This window comes from Lithobates pipiens, unplaced genomic scaffold, assembly GCF_037356315.1.
Source record: "Lithobates pipiens isolate NorthernLeopardFrog02 unplaced genomic scaffold, aLitPip1_a1.2 Scaffold_16, whole genome shotgun sequence".
Classification (NCBI taxonomy): domain Eukaryota; kingdom Metazoa; phylum Chordata; class Amphibia; order Anura; family Ranidae; genus Lithobates; species Lithobates pipiens.
The window spans coordinates 111,573,671-111,588,366 of record NW_027507748.1 but is presented as its reverse complement, the minus strand read 5'-3'; the positions used below and the strand labels follow the sequence as shown (position 1 = coordinate 111,588,366).

The 14,696-nt window shown below is 43.8% G+C and overlaps 1 protein-coding gene across 1 annotated transcript in view; it reads right to left on the bottom strand.

The window, feature by feature from the left end:
• The window catches only part of CTNS (cystinosin, lysosomal cystine transporter), a 54,136-nt gene that overhangs the window by 38,575 nt on the left and 865 nt on the right, over positions 1-14,696 (bottom strand). The gene's annotated exons all lie outside the window — the stretch shown is intronic.

Genomic DNA, 14,696 nt, shown 5'->3' with positions numbered 1-14,696 from the left:
TTGTCCTTTTTTTCCCACAAATAGAGCTTTCTTTTGGTGGTATTTGATCACCTCTGGGGTTTTTATTTTTTGCGCTATAAATGAAAAAAGACCGAAAATTTTGAAAAAAAACGCATATTTCTTTGTTTCTGTGACAAAATTATGCAAATTATTAATTTTTCTTCATAAATTTTGGTCACAATTTATACTGCTACATATCTTTGGTAAAAATAACCCAAATTAGTGGATATTATTTGGTCTTTGTGAAAGTTAGAGAGTCTACAAGCTGTGGTGCGAATCGCACAAAATTGATCACATCTGATGTACTGGTGGCCTATCTCGCTTCTTGTGACCCAAACAAGTCAGGAAAGTACAAATACCCCCCAAATGACCCTTTTTTGGAAAGTAGACATTCCAAGGTATTTAGTAAGAGGCATGGTGAGCTTTTTGATGTTGTCATTTTTTTCCCACAATTCTTTGCAAAATGAAGATTTTTCATTTTTTTTATTTTTCTCCACAAAATTGTCATTGTAATAGGTTATTTCTCTCACATGGCATGTGTATACCACAAATGACACCCCCCAAAAAATTCTGCTACTCCTCCTGAATATTACAATACCACATGTGTGGGACTTTTTCACAGCCTGGCCACATAGAGAGGCCCAACATGCAGGGAGCGCCATCATGTGTTCTAGAAGCATAAATTACACATCTAACTTGTTGACTATTTATTACACTTTTGAAATACCAGGACAATGACACGTGACACTGATGACAGATGGCACTGATACGTGGCAATGATGACACTTATACGTGGCACTGATGACACGTGGCACTGATGACAGATGGCACTAATATGTGGCACTGATGACAGATGACACTAATATGTGGCACTGATGACACGTGGCACTAATACGTGGCACTGATGACACGTGGCACTAATACGTGGCACTGATGGCACGTGGCACTAATACGTGGCACTGATGGCACGTGGCACTAATACGTGGCACTAATACGTGCCACCGGTGACAGATGGCACTAATACGTGGCACCAATGACGCGTGACACTGATGACAGATGGCACTGATAAGTGGCATTGATGGCACGTGACACTGACAACAGATGGCACGTGACACTGACAGGTGGCACTGATGACAAATGGCACTGATACATGGCACTATGTGGCACTGACACGTGGCACTGACGACACGTGGCACTGACGACACGTGGCACTGACGACACGTGGCACTGGGGGCAGGTGGCACTGGGGGCAGGTGGCACTGGGGGCAGGTAGCACTGGGGTGGATGGCACTGGGGCGGATGGCACTGCTGGGGGTGGATGGCACTGCTAGGGGAGGATGGCACTGCTAGGGGAGGATGGCACTTTATTTTATTTTTTTACTTTTTTTTCTTTCACAGGCAGAACGGCTGCCGCTGCAGCCGTTCATCTCTCCCCTCTCGCACTGTCTGTGCGAGGAAGGAGAGCGGCGCTGAGAGATGATCTCATATGTAAACATATGAGATCATCTCCCATTGGATACGCCGATCACGCTGTAAACGGCCGCTGTGATTGGCCGTTTACAGCGATCTGTGTTTGCCTGTCCCCGGGGGACACGGCGAACACAGAACTTCCGCGATGCAGTAAACATCACGCCGTCCAGGGACGGCAACTCGGACGAAGGCGCCTGCTCTACTGCCGTCATTCGGCCATAGGGCGGGCGCGAGGAGGTTAAACAAAATAACAACAAACTATCACAAAATAATTAAATATAAAAGGCGCTCAAGTAAAAGTCCATTAGTGACATATAGGTGATAAATCTTCCACTAGCATTCAGGGAGATGTGCAGTTTTTTCCGTGCTTCAAAACAACTTCCACACCAATTTGTGCTCCCGCCAGCACGTGCAATGCTCGCTCACCTCCTCATAAGACCCTGCAAGGGGTCAAACACGCCTTGCACACAGTGCAACACTCCCTTCAGGGATGCTCCAAACTGGTCCCTAATAATTTCTGTTTTGACCACCAGGTACTCCAGTCATGGAAACTAACATTTTTATATGCAACAATGATAAAACTACAATAATAGATTATGCCTCCGGAACACTTCTTCTCTTCCTTATTTCTCTAATATTATTTCATAAGGTACCCAACAGCAACAGGTGACTATATTTAAAACGTCACTCAGTAGTTGGATATATATACACTTTATTCAAATGTTTAACACACACATAAGAACTCAGACACAAATAGACCTAATTTTCTTTCATTAAAGGGGTTGTATGGGTTTGTTTTATTTTTTTTTAACCACTTATGGACCAGCCGCCACAGTTTTAATGTGGAAGGTTGGCTTCACTGCGCAAAATCATGGTATACAAACCGCCGCGAGCGCTTTGAGTCAGATCGCGAGTCTCACTTACTCGATGTCTGTGGGGATAACTGCGATCATCTCACGGAGAGGAAGAATGGGGAGATGATAATGTAAACAAGCATTTCCCCGGTCTGCCCAGTGACAGTGTCACTGATCACAGCTCCCTGTGATCAGGAGCATGATCAGTGATGTGTCACACACAGCCCCCCCCACAGTTAGAATCACTCCTTAGGACACACTCAACCCCTACAGCGCCACCTAGTGTTAACCCCTCCACTGCCAGTCACATTTACACAGTAATCAATGCAATTTTAATCGCACTGATCGATGTATAAATGTGAATGGTCCCAAAATTGTCCAATCTGTCTGCCACAGTCACAATAAAAAAATAAAAATAAAAATCACAGATCACCGCCATTACTATTAAAAAAAAAAAAAACTATTATTAATAAAAATGCAATAAAACCATCCCCCATTTTGTAGACGTGATAGCTTTTGCGCAAACCAATCAAACGCTTATTGCGATTTTTTTCCCAAAAATATGTAGAAGAATACATATCGGCCTAAACTGAGGAATAAAATGTTTTATATATTTTTAGGGATATTTATTATAGCAAAAAGTAAAAAAGGGGGGCATAGGATGCATTAAGGTGAAAAAACACGAACCTTTACAACCCCTTTAACTGATAATGATCTTCTAAATATTAATGTAAGCTAATATTGAAACAGTTGGAAAACTCTATCATTTTGATAAATCAAGGACCAGTTTGGAGCATCCCTGAATGGAGTGTTGCACTGTGTGCAAGGCGTGTTTGACCCCTTGCAGGGTCTTATAAGGAGGTGAGCGAGCATTGCACGTGGTGGCGGGAGCACTATTGGTGTGGAAGTTGTTCTGAAGCACGGAAAAAGACTCCACATCTCCCTGCATGATAGTAGAAGATTTATCATCTATATGTCACTAATGGACTTTTTCTTGAGCACCTTTATTTTTACTTATTTTGTGATAGTTTGTTGTTATTTTGTTTAAATGCAGCGCTGTCTCACATTCACTTACTACATATAAACCTTAATATGTTAAATTCATCTAAAAAAGGTTCAATGGCAGCCCAGGAGACGGGACTTCCTATTACAGAGGCCGCCGAGTAAACAGGAGATTATCACTGTATGTAATCTGATGGCGCTCATCCCGCCCCCCTCCCTGTCCCCTCCGAGGCAGCTAAAATTGAAGTATTGGCATATAACACGCACACGCTATTTGCACCCGATTTTCATGGTGAAAAAGTGAGTGTTATACGCCAACAAATACAGTAATAAATAAAAACCACACACACACTGGTATTCCCAAAATGAAGGTCTTTGTCTAGACATTGGCTGTCATAGGGTGACAACACTGTCCCTGACTCCCAGTGGTGATTAATTACCACTAAAATAAAGTTTCTATTTGTGTGAAAAAATAAAATTATAAAAATGGAATTTGGGTACAGTGTAGCATGACCGTGCAATTGTGACAGTGCTGAAAGCTGAATCTTGCCCTGGGCAGGAAGGGGGTAAAAGTGCCCGGTAAAGTGGCTTAAAAAAAAAAAAATATATATATATATATATATATAAGGCAAATGTTTATTGTACACAGTGCGATAGTGAACTAAATGTGCTTCAGTTAGGATTCATATGCATTTTCTTTTATGTACTTTGATAACTACCATTTAAAATAGTTTATGTTTTTTAATAAATGTTTAATTTGTGAAAATATGGAGAAAGCTGGATTTATATTGTAATCTATCCCCGGAGTCACTAACTGAATAAACTGTAATATTGCACCACTTATTTTACAAACACCAAGAACTCTGCAATTTTGATATTTGTCACCGATAAACTTCCTGTAACATTATCTTGATCCACTCATCTTGGTCCTGAACTGCACAATACAAACGTCTGCAGAACAATACAAAACGTTCTATTATGTTCCTATACACGCCTTCTCACTTGGTGTTCACATTTCATTACCAGCTGTAATATCCCTAATGTTAAATCTGAATTAAACCCAAAAATAAAAATGTTTTATTTATTGCAGCTTATCAATACGAAGAGGTGGTGGCAATAGTTTTCTTTGTTGTTGTCAGCTGTACCATGTACTTGTGTTAAAAAGTATCCTGTTCTCTTTGTATTGCTTCCTTTTTGTTCCTGCTAGAACCTCTGCTTTCTTATTGCAAATTGACCACACTAGGCATGACAGCACATCCATCCCAGTCTGGCTGTGCTGGGAGACATCCTGCCTTTCCTCCAATGGTCAAAAATTGAGCCAACATGCCCCTCCTGCACCGCTCTTTACTAGAAATATCCACATATTGCTCTCTTTCTCTGCCTCTTGAGATACGGCCCCCTGCCCAACCACAGGTTGCAGGAAAGAATTTCTCCCATCAACACAGACAGCATTGATGTGGGAATCACTCCTGCCAGGCTGCTGTCTTCTCGGGGTGGGGGGGGAAGCCATCCCCGCTGAGAGAAGACAGTAATTATTGCTATAGCAGGCACTAGCAATAATGAATCCCAAGAGAATCCAGCAAGTGACGGAGCTGCTTGGCACCCTGCTCGGCAGACCAAGAGCTAATACCAGCCCATATACAGAAAATAGGTTAGGATAAGAACCAAAGGAATGACTGTTTATTGAAATTCAGACACATACTTTATACCCCACAGGAGGACATTCCCCTCTTGAGGGTATTAGCATGACAATGCAAACTTCAAACACCAATCCAATTAACAAATAACAGTGATCTTAAAGCGATTGTAAAGTCTTGTTTTTTTCCTATAAAAATAACAAACATGTTATACTTACCTGCTCTGTGCAGTGAATTGGCACTGAGCAGCCTAGATCCTCCTCTTCTTGGGTCGCTCTTCTGTGATACCGGCCCCTCCCTCCTATTCAGTGCCTTCCCAGCAAGCAGCTTGCTATGGTGGAACTGGAGCCGAATCACAGCTCCCTGTGTCCATTCAGATACAGAGCCCGGACGGACTAGTTCCCTCTCTCCCCTGATTGGCTAGCTGACTTCTGCCTTTACAACCCTTTTAATTAACCAGTAATCCATTTAACCACTTACGGACCGCCCACCGCAGTTTTATACGGCAGCTGTTTGAAGGAGGATATTGTTGTTATGGCAGCAGCTAGCTAGCTGCCATAACCCTAGTATCCCCTTCTTCAGCGGGCAGTCGGCTACAAGATAAAAGTGGTCTCTGCGGCAGATTCGCTGCAAGATCATTTATCGGTGGCGGGAGAGGGCCAGTGCCCTCCGCCGGTTACAGGAACTGTCGGCAGCGGCGGAGGCGATCACGTCTCGTCTCCTGCTTGGTATGGAGACGAGTGAGGGGAAGATGGCCCCCACCTCTCTCCATACAACTGATGGGCGGAAACGACGTCAAAACGTCACTTCCGGCCACAACTCTTAAAGGGCCAATTTTTTTTTAAATTACAAATTTTAGTCCAAATATGAGATCTGAGGACTTTTTGACCCCAGATCTTATATTTAAGAGGTCCTGTCAGGCTTTAAAAAAATAAAAGTGACGATTTTTTTTTAAACAGTGTAAAAATAAATGCCCCGGTAGCTCGCGATCAGAAGCGAACACACGTAAGCCCCACCCACATATGTAAACGCAGTTCAAACCACACATGTGAGGTATCGCCACATGCATTAGAGCGAGAGCAATAATTCTAGCCCTAGACCTCCTCTATAAAAAATGTCAAAGCATCACCTATGGAGATTTTTAAGTACACTTTAAAAGTGTGTGCAATTTTAAAGTGTGACATGTTAGGTATCTATTTACTCGGCATAACATCTTTCACATTATACAAAAAAATTGTGCTAACTTTACTGTTTGGTTATTTTTTAATTCATGAAACCGTTTTTTTTTTCCAAAAAAAAAAAAAAAAAAGCGTTTGAAATATCAAAAATCATTGCGCAAATACCGTGCAAGATAAAAAGTTGCAATGACTGCCATTTTATTCCCTAGGGCGTTTGCTAAAAAAACATAATTATATATATTTGGAAGAGTATTGGAGCCACCCTTGGACTGCAGCACTGCCTGGGCAAGGTAGTGCTCTACAAGAAAGGTGGATAGAGGAAACCCCCCAGCCGGGACATTGTATTCTGACAGCAGGACTCAGAATACACTGATCAACACCTACAGCCCATCTGTCAAACACGGATCAAAATTTTGCCGGTGTCTTGTAAAATAGGGTCCTCCATCAGATGCTGTCCTCTGCGTACTGCGCATTCGCAGTACACAGGAGCACAGATTCCGAAAATTGCCGAGGACGAACGGCGCCTGCGCCGTGAGTCCAGGTTCTATCCCCACTATCCAAGTGGACATAGAGTTAGAATAAAAAAAGAGCCGAGCGCAGCGAGGCCGAGCCCGAAGCGTGGCGAGCGAAGCTCGCCCGCGAGGGGCCCTCTAAAATTCTAAACCCTATGTCCGCTTGGATAGTGGGGCTACCTCCTCCACTCACGGCGCAGGCGCCGTTCAGCTTCGGAGATTTTCCGAAGCTTCGTCTGCTCCGTACTGCGCATGCGCAGTACGGAACGGACACATATCGATGGTCGGACTCAATTGGGCAGAACACCGGTCACTCCTTTTGTGATAAAGGTCTTACATAATTAAAAGCAAACCATTGCAAGCGCCCCTGTCAGTGGTAAATGGTTTGTCTCAATCTTCTAACTGCTACTTTTGCTGGGGAGCTTGTAGGAAGTTGAAAGATAACTGACTTACTGGCCAAATCATCAGATAAAAATACTGTTATGGAGGGAATCAAAGCTGCTGGTTTTGAGACTCTGTACATGCTGGAAGCAGAAACAACTAGGTTGTCACTAATAAAAGCAGTCTAGGAACCTGATCAAGGAGAACCCATCATTGTGGAGGATATGCAGAAGTCTGTGTACCCCACCTATAATACCATGTGAGATTACATGAAACGGACCTTGCACCAAAAGGCCAGATAAGCTCTTTACATCAGACCTCCCTTCCTCTTTTGAAATCACCTAAGTCAAAAGGAAAAGGACCTGTGGGAGAACAAAAGAACAATATAGAAATAGAAAAAAAAACTGCCTCCTGCCTGTGATGCCTAGGCAAAGGCGACATTATGATCCTTCCAGAGTGAGCCTGTCAATTATAAGAATCCCCATTGTCACCAGAGGACGCTCTCATACTGTGCCAGGGCATCTTCTTGTGAGATTCGGGATATTCAGGGTCCCTGGTATCTTGGAAGAATGATCATGAAGTCACGCTCAGCAGTGTAGGGGCCCCACTTTTCCCCCCTCCCCCCATAGGTTATTTTTATTACTGCGAACATATGAGGGAGAAAGGCCTGATGTAATGAGCGGATCTTGCCTTGAGTTTTAGTGCCAAAAATACTGCCTGTAAAGTACCTCTCATGCCTCCCGTGTGAAAGTCTGAGGGCTTTCCCACTGGGGCGGTGTGCTTGCAGGATGGGCAAAAAAGTCCTGCAAGCAGCATCTTTGGGGCGGTGCGGGAGCGGTGTATACAGCTCTCCTCCACCGGCCCTGCCCATTGGAATGCATGGGGAGCGCTGTTGAAGCGCCTTCAAAGCTCTTCGGCAGAGGCACAAAAAGGGCGCTTTTAACCCTTTCCTCGACCACTATCAGAGGTTGAAAGTGCCCCGCTATCAGCCAAAAAGCGTTGTTATAACAGCGGTAAAGCGCTGCTAAAACTAGCAGCGCTTTAACCCCAACGCTGGCACCACCGCAGTGTGCAAGCTGCTTATGTCCAGGAGTTATCATCTGTCCCTAACCACAGGTAAATGACTCCTGAAGTCTGAACTCCTCCACACCCCAAAAAGATGCTGCTTGAAGGACTTTTTCTAATGACTTGCAAGCACACTGCACCAGTGTGAAAGCACTCGGGCTCTCACACTGAGGCTGCAGGAGAGGAGTTTTTCAGGCAGTTTACAGGCGCTATTTTTAGCCCAAAAGTGCCTGAAAAATTCCCCAGTGTAAAAGAGGTCTAAGTGTAAGGCACCTTCCACACATGCGGATCATTTGTCCGTTTTTCATCCATCCATCGATAGATGAAAAATTTACTTTAATGCATCTCTATGGAAAAACAGATGTAAACAGATGATCATCCACTTACATCAGTTTAGATCCCCATCCATCATCATTCATTTTTTTTAAATGGATCAAAGCCCTATTTTTGTTCCGTTGAAAAAACAGGTCAGACAAAAAAAACGATGTAAAATGGACAAATGGTCCGTTTTTGCATTGGTGGTGGATGGAAAAAAAACAAAAAACTGCTGAGCAACTGATGAAAAATTATGTAAACTTAGACCCCTTCCACACTGGAGGCGTTTTTCGCGCTCTTTAGCGCTAAAAATAGCACCTGAAAAAAGCCTCAGCTGCAATCCCAGTGTGAAAGCCCGAGTGCTCTCACATTGGGGCTCTGCGATGGCAGGACATCAAAAAAAGTCCTGCAAGCAGCTTCTTGGCAGTGCTGTAGGAGCAGTGAATACACCACTCCTAAAGCGCCCAAACCAAACCGGTTTTTCTGCCGCTAGCAGGGGTTAAAAGCGCCCCGCTAGCGACCGAAAAGTGATGCAAAAACTAAGGTAAAGTGCTGCTAAAATTACCGCCGACACCCAGGCGATAGCAGTGTGAAAGTGCCCTAAAAGTGATACTAAAGTCTGGTTTATTTTTCCCTTTAAAAATAATAAACATATTCTACTTACCTGCTCTGTGCAGTGGTTTTGAAAAGAGCAGCCCAGATCTTCCTCTTCTTGGGTCCCCCATCGGTGGGCCTGGCCCCTCCCTTCTGCCCCCACCACAAGCAGCTTGCTATGGGAGCATCCGACCTGAAGCTCTGTGTGTCCATTCAGATATGGAGCTGCGGCTCAGCCCCCCCTCTCTCTCCTGATTGGCAAACTGATTTTGATTGACAGCAGCAGGAGCCAATGGCGCCGCTGCTGTGTCTTAGCCAATCAGAAGAGAGAATCCCGGATGGCCGAGGCTCTTGTGGACATCACTGGATAGAGATGGGCTCAGGTATTGGGGGGCTGCTACACACAGAAGGTTTTTTATCTTAAAGTGGTGTTGCCACCAAAAAATTAAAAGTGCTTAAAATTCGTAAAAAAAAAAAAAAAAAATAATTGGCAAAAAAAAACATTTTTACTCACCTCTAAATACCGGTTGCTAGGGGGTCCCTCGTAATCTGCCTTCCTCATTGCCCAGGCTGGTGACATCACTTCCCCTCGCGCCGCACATTCACCTGGGACCTGTCATGTGTCCCAGGTGACTGTACGGCGTATCACGGCGCCCTGCGCCGCTCGCGCATGCGCAGTGGGTGCCCGGCTGTGAAGCCACAGCCGGGTGCCCACAGTATGCATGACGGCGCCGCGAGCGGAGCGGGGAGCGAGGGGGGGGGGCTTCGTTCCCCTGCATCGCTGGACCCTGGGGCAGGTAAGTGTCCGATTATTAAAAGCCAGCAGCTGCAGTATTTGTAGCTGCTGACTTTTAATTTTTTTTTTTTAGGGGGTACCCCACTTTAACCACTTCAGCCTCGGACCATTTGGCTGGCAAAAGCACTTTTTGCGATTCGGCACTGCGTCGCTTTAACTGACAGTTGCGCGGTTGTGCGCCGTGGCTCCCAAACAAAATTGATGTCCCTTTTCCCCCACAAATAGAGTTTTTTTTTTGGTGGTATTTGATCACCTCTGCGGTTTTTATTTTTTGAAAAAAAAAACAAACGCATTATTTTTTACTTTTTGCTTTAACCACTTAAGGACCAGGCCTCTTTTTCAGACTCGGTGTTTACACGTTTACAAGTTAAAAACATTATACATTTTTTTTCCTAACACCCTAGAGAATAAAAAGGCGGTCATTACAATACTTTTTATCACACCATATTTGTGCAACGATCTTACAAGCACATTTTTATTCTTTTTTTTTTGGAAAGAATTCACTTTTTTGAGAAAAAAAGTCAACAGTAAAGTTAGCCCAATTTCTTTTATATATTGTGAAAGATAATGTTACGCCGAGTAAATTGATACCCAACATGTCACGCTTCAAAATTGTGCCCGCTCGTGGAATGGCGTCAAATTTTTACCCTTAAAAATCTCCATAGGCGACGTTTAAAAAATTCTACAGGTTGCACGTTAGTGAGTTACAGAGGAGGTCTAGGGCTAGAAATATTGTGTTCGCATAGCCCACGTGCAGAGCCCGCCAGGAAGTCGGCACTGCGCTACACTAATCACAGGCAGCGTGACATTTCCCAATCTCTGCAGCCTCGCATCAGGAAATGTCTCACTGCCTATGATTAGTGTAGCGCAGTGCCGACTTCCTGGCGGGCTCTGCACCTGGGCTGTGCGAACATGCCTGGGCCCATCCTTACTCACAGAGCTTGCGGTGAGTGTGCGCAAGCCGCTTCTTAAAGGGAAATGTACAGGTACGTTAGTATGCCTGTACGTGCCCTTCTGATGACGTATATCGGCGTAAGCCGCTCACCAAGCGGTTAAAGCATATAATGTATTACAATTAAAAAAAAAACAAAAAAAAAACCTTTTGCCTTTACAACCATATTTGTTTTTTTCTTTGAAAAAAAATGTGACTGAACTGATAAAATGAACAGTCCCCATGTGTAAAAGGGGCCTAAGATATTGTACACCTTTTGTTTTGATCCACCTGGAATGTATCCAATTGATTTCAACAGTTCATTTGGAATAAAAAAAGGATTTGTATTTTCCCTGCTTTGACCAAACCAGGCACTTTATCTGGGGTGTCAGGAACAGTTGCTGCTTCTTATCTGCCAAACTTCAAACACTGCACACTCAGAAGATGGAGACAGTTGGGGTTTTTATTATTGGGGAATGGCGGGCTAGTTCACATCACATGCGTTCCAGTGCTTTTCTTTCTGCATGCAAAATGCATAGAAAATAGGAAACATGGTTTTCTATGGCATAGTTCACACCAGTTCATTCGTGAAAAAAAAAAAAGTAGTGCATTTTTCCTGCAAAGAACTGTACTAGAATGCAGTAAAATGCATCAAAAACATGCCGGGCCCCAGTACAATGAAAAAAAAAAACAGGAAAAAAAAAAGCATCTGGAACATTCAGAAACGCATCCAAAATGCACCGGAATGCATGAAAAACACACATGCAGAAACTCATTCTGAAAGGATCGAGGACAGTTTTGTGCTGTGAACTAGCCCAGAGAAAAAAAGCAACAATTCCTAAATGCTCACTGCGGACCGTGTCATGGGATCAATCCACCCGCTTTGTCGCTTTGAGTTCTGGTTTGTGTAGGCAGGCGGACGATTTCTCGATGGCGCTTGCACGGTGGGCACTTCTCGTCCGCGCTCGCTCTGTGATATCAGGCGCGGAGCGAGTGAAAGATGTTTAAGGCAGGCCACTCCAGCATGCCGTCAGCTGGAGAGCAGGGATAACCCTTGTTGATTCCTTTGCCATCACAGATATTTATTACTAACTAGATGCCACTTTATGTTGCAACCTTCATTCTTTTTCTCTCTATATGCAATCCTTTGGAAATATGGAGATTTACACTACGGGATGTTTTTCTTTTTACTCATCATACAATGCTGGTGCAGTGACCCCCTCTATCATTTCAATCTGCCTATGTTGATCATAGATTGTTTATATTTGAACTTGATTTGAATACTTTTTTCAACCCTTCTTACTCAGGGTTATTTGCTTTGCTTATCAGCATTGTATGTTCAATTATTCTCTATTACATAACAGTTAATAACGAGCCCTGTTCCAATATAATTAATCTCCATCACCTGCCTTCCAGTGCATTTAGTGTTGAATATTGTTGAACCTGGATCTATCTCTATTCTCATGCCTTTTTATAGTGTCTATTCCAATGCAATTAAACTGAATAGTGATTTCACTATTACAACATCCCTTCGGGCATCCCAACCCAATCTTTATGCATCACTGAGCATTGTAAGTGGAAATTGGAGGCTTTTTTGCCCACCATATTGGGCAACGAGTCATGTCCAATTTAATATGTTTAAAACTTTTTCCATTTTTCTTTCGCAATTGTAGCCTGGTCCTCTTATATCTCCTGTGGCTGTGCACGGGCTCACCCCACTATTTTTTGGTTGGGCTGGTTGGCTCTTTCTGTTTTGTGCCCCTTAACTAGGATTGGTGGAGGTGGGTATGTACTCTTGAAGCTATGCGGAATGTTTGTATGTATGTATGTATGGTCAGGGCTTTTTTTCAGCAGGAACTAGGGGGAACTCTGTTCCACCACCTCTGGCTCAGGTCTTCTGCTCCCTGCTCCCAACTATCACTTGGTAACACTGAAGTCCAGCTTCTGCGTTTACAAGTGATAGCTCATCTCTCAGTAGCTCCCACAGGTCAGATCTCCTGTGCAGATCCCACTGATACAGATACAGAACAGGTGCCCAGGGTTCAGTGCAGTCATGGGAAGCAGAGGGTGCCTGGTAGGCTTCACCCTCTGTGGTCTCCATTTTTTCCCTGGCGACCAGTTGTTGATGCTCCTACTGCATGATCTCCCTTGCAAGTGACTGTAGTATAGTATTGTATAGTATGCTGGATGGTACTACTGCCAGATAGGTGTTTCAGCTTAATATTGCAACACAGGTAAGATGTGACAGATGGTGGAGCTTTTAAGGAGGGGGGAGCATATGAGGGCAGTGGAGGGAGGGGATTGTATGTAAAGGAAAGAGCTACTATTTGATGGCAATTGGCAGATATGTGTGTGTGGTGGGCATGGTTGAGTTCCTGCACCTATGCTCTGAGAAAAAAAGCCATGTGTACGTTATATATAAAGCAGAGTACGGGAAGTTATCAGTTAGCATTGTTCCCTGCTATCTTTGTGGACTATAAACCCCCCATGATGGAGAAGAGAGGAAGGCATTTTATAGTCCTGACACAGTCTTATGTATTCTAATACACTTCCTGTCTTAGGGTGACAATACTATTCAGTACAGTACCCTCGGACAGAATGTGAGTTATTGTTACCAGAGTAAAATAAAGTGTGAAAAAAGAAAAAGGACTGCAGACCCCTGATGCCCCCTGTAGATGTTGGAAATGGAGGGGCACAGTCAGTGGAAGCAGAAAAGGATTGTGCACATCTATGTGGATGCCGGGGATGCTACTCTATGCACACTGGAGGAAAGCAGGCAATGACAGCTCAGCACTACAGCAGACCAATATGGCATGAAATCCGGCATCCCCTGTAACCAATCAGCAGCTGGGACATCAGTGACCTGTTAAAGAGAATATACATAAGGACGGGGCACGTTCTCCAATGCAAAAATATATTTATATCAAATGCTCTTCAAGACATAAAATGGTTATATGTCTTGAAGAGCATTTGATATAAATATATTTTTGCATTGGAGAACATGCCCCGTCGTTTTTTTTCTATTGGATATCCTTCGAATATTGGGAGTCCACCTAGACACTAATCTCTATTTTTAGGCTGCATTCACACCTGAGCGTAGCGTTTTCAAGCAGAAAATCGCGCGATTTTGCAGCCTTTTTTACCGCGATTATGTGCAGGGCAAAAGGTCACCAATGTTAAGGCTGGGTTCACATTGCAGCGATGCGGGAACAGGGCGAATCCGCTGAGGGTTCCCACATCGCATACCTCCCAGCGGCAGTTCACACTGCCCTATGCGAACTGCTGGGAGTGTCAGTGAAACGTTAAATGACACCCCCAGATCAGTTTGCATATCGCAGTGCGATCTGCAAACTCAGACAGGAATCGGATCGCATGGTGTGAACACCCATGCGATCCAATTCTGCTGCGGACCAAAAAAAGGGTCCTGTGCGAGTTTGGGCCGTGTGCGATGCGAATTCAGCCATACTATCTGTATGGCTGAACTCGCATCGCACAGAGATCGGATGTGATTTGCACTGCAGTGCGAATCACATTCGATTCTCGTCACCGATGCAATGTGAACCCAGCCTCAAAGAAGAAAAACGCCCAAATCTGCTCAATTCGAGTGACAAAAAAGGGTCCAAACTTGTTTGAGCTTCAGGCATTCGGCTTCAGGCGACATGGAGTGGAGATGTGAACCATCTACATTGAGAATAATAAATTTTTTCCCCTCCAGCGTTTTGTAGCTTCAGGCTTCAAGCTACAAAACGCTCAGGTGTGAATGGGGTCTATTAGAACCAGAGAACAGTAGAAGTACCCCACCCACATTTTTGATATATATATATATATATATATATATATATATATATATATATATATATATATATATATATATATATATATATATTTTTTTTTTTTTTTATTCTTATATGTAGGCTATGAATGTTGCCACCCCCAATATCACATTCCCCAAAATACTTTT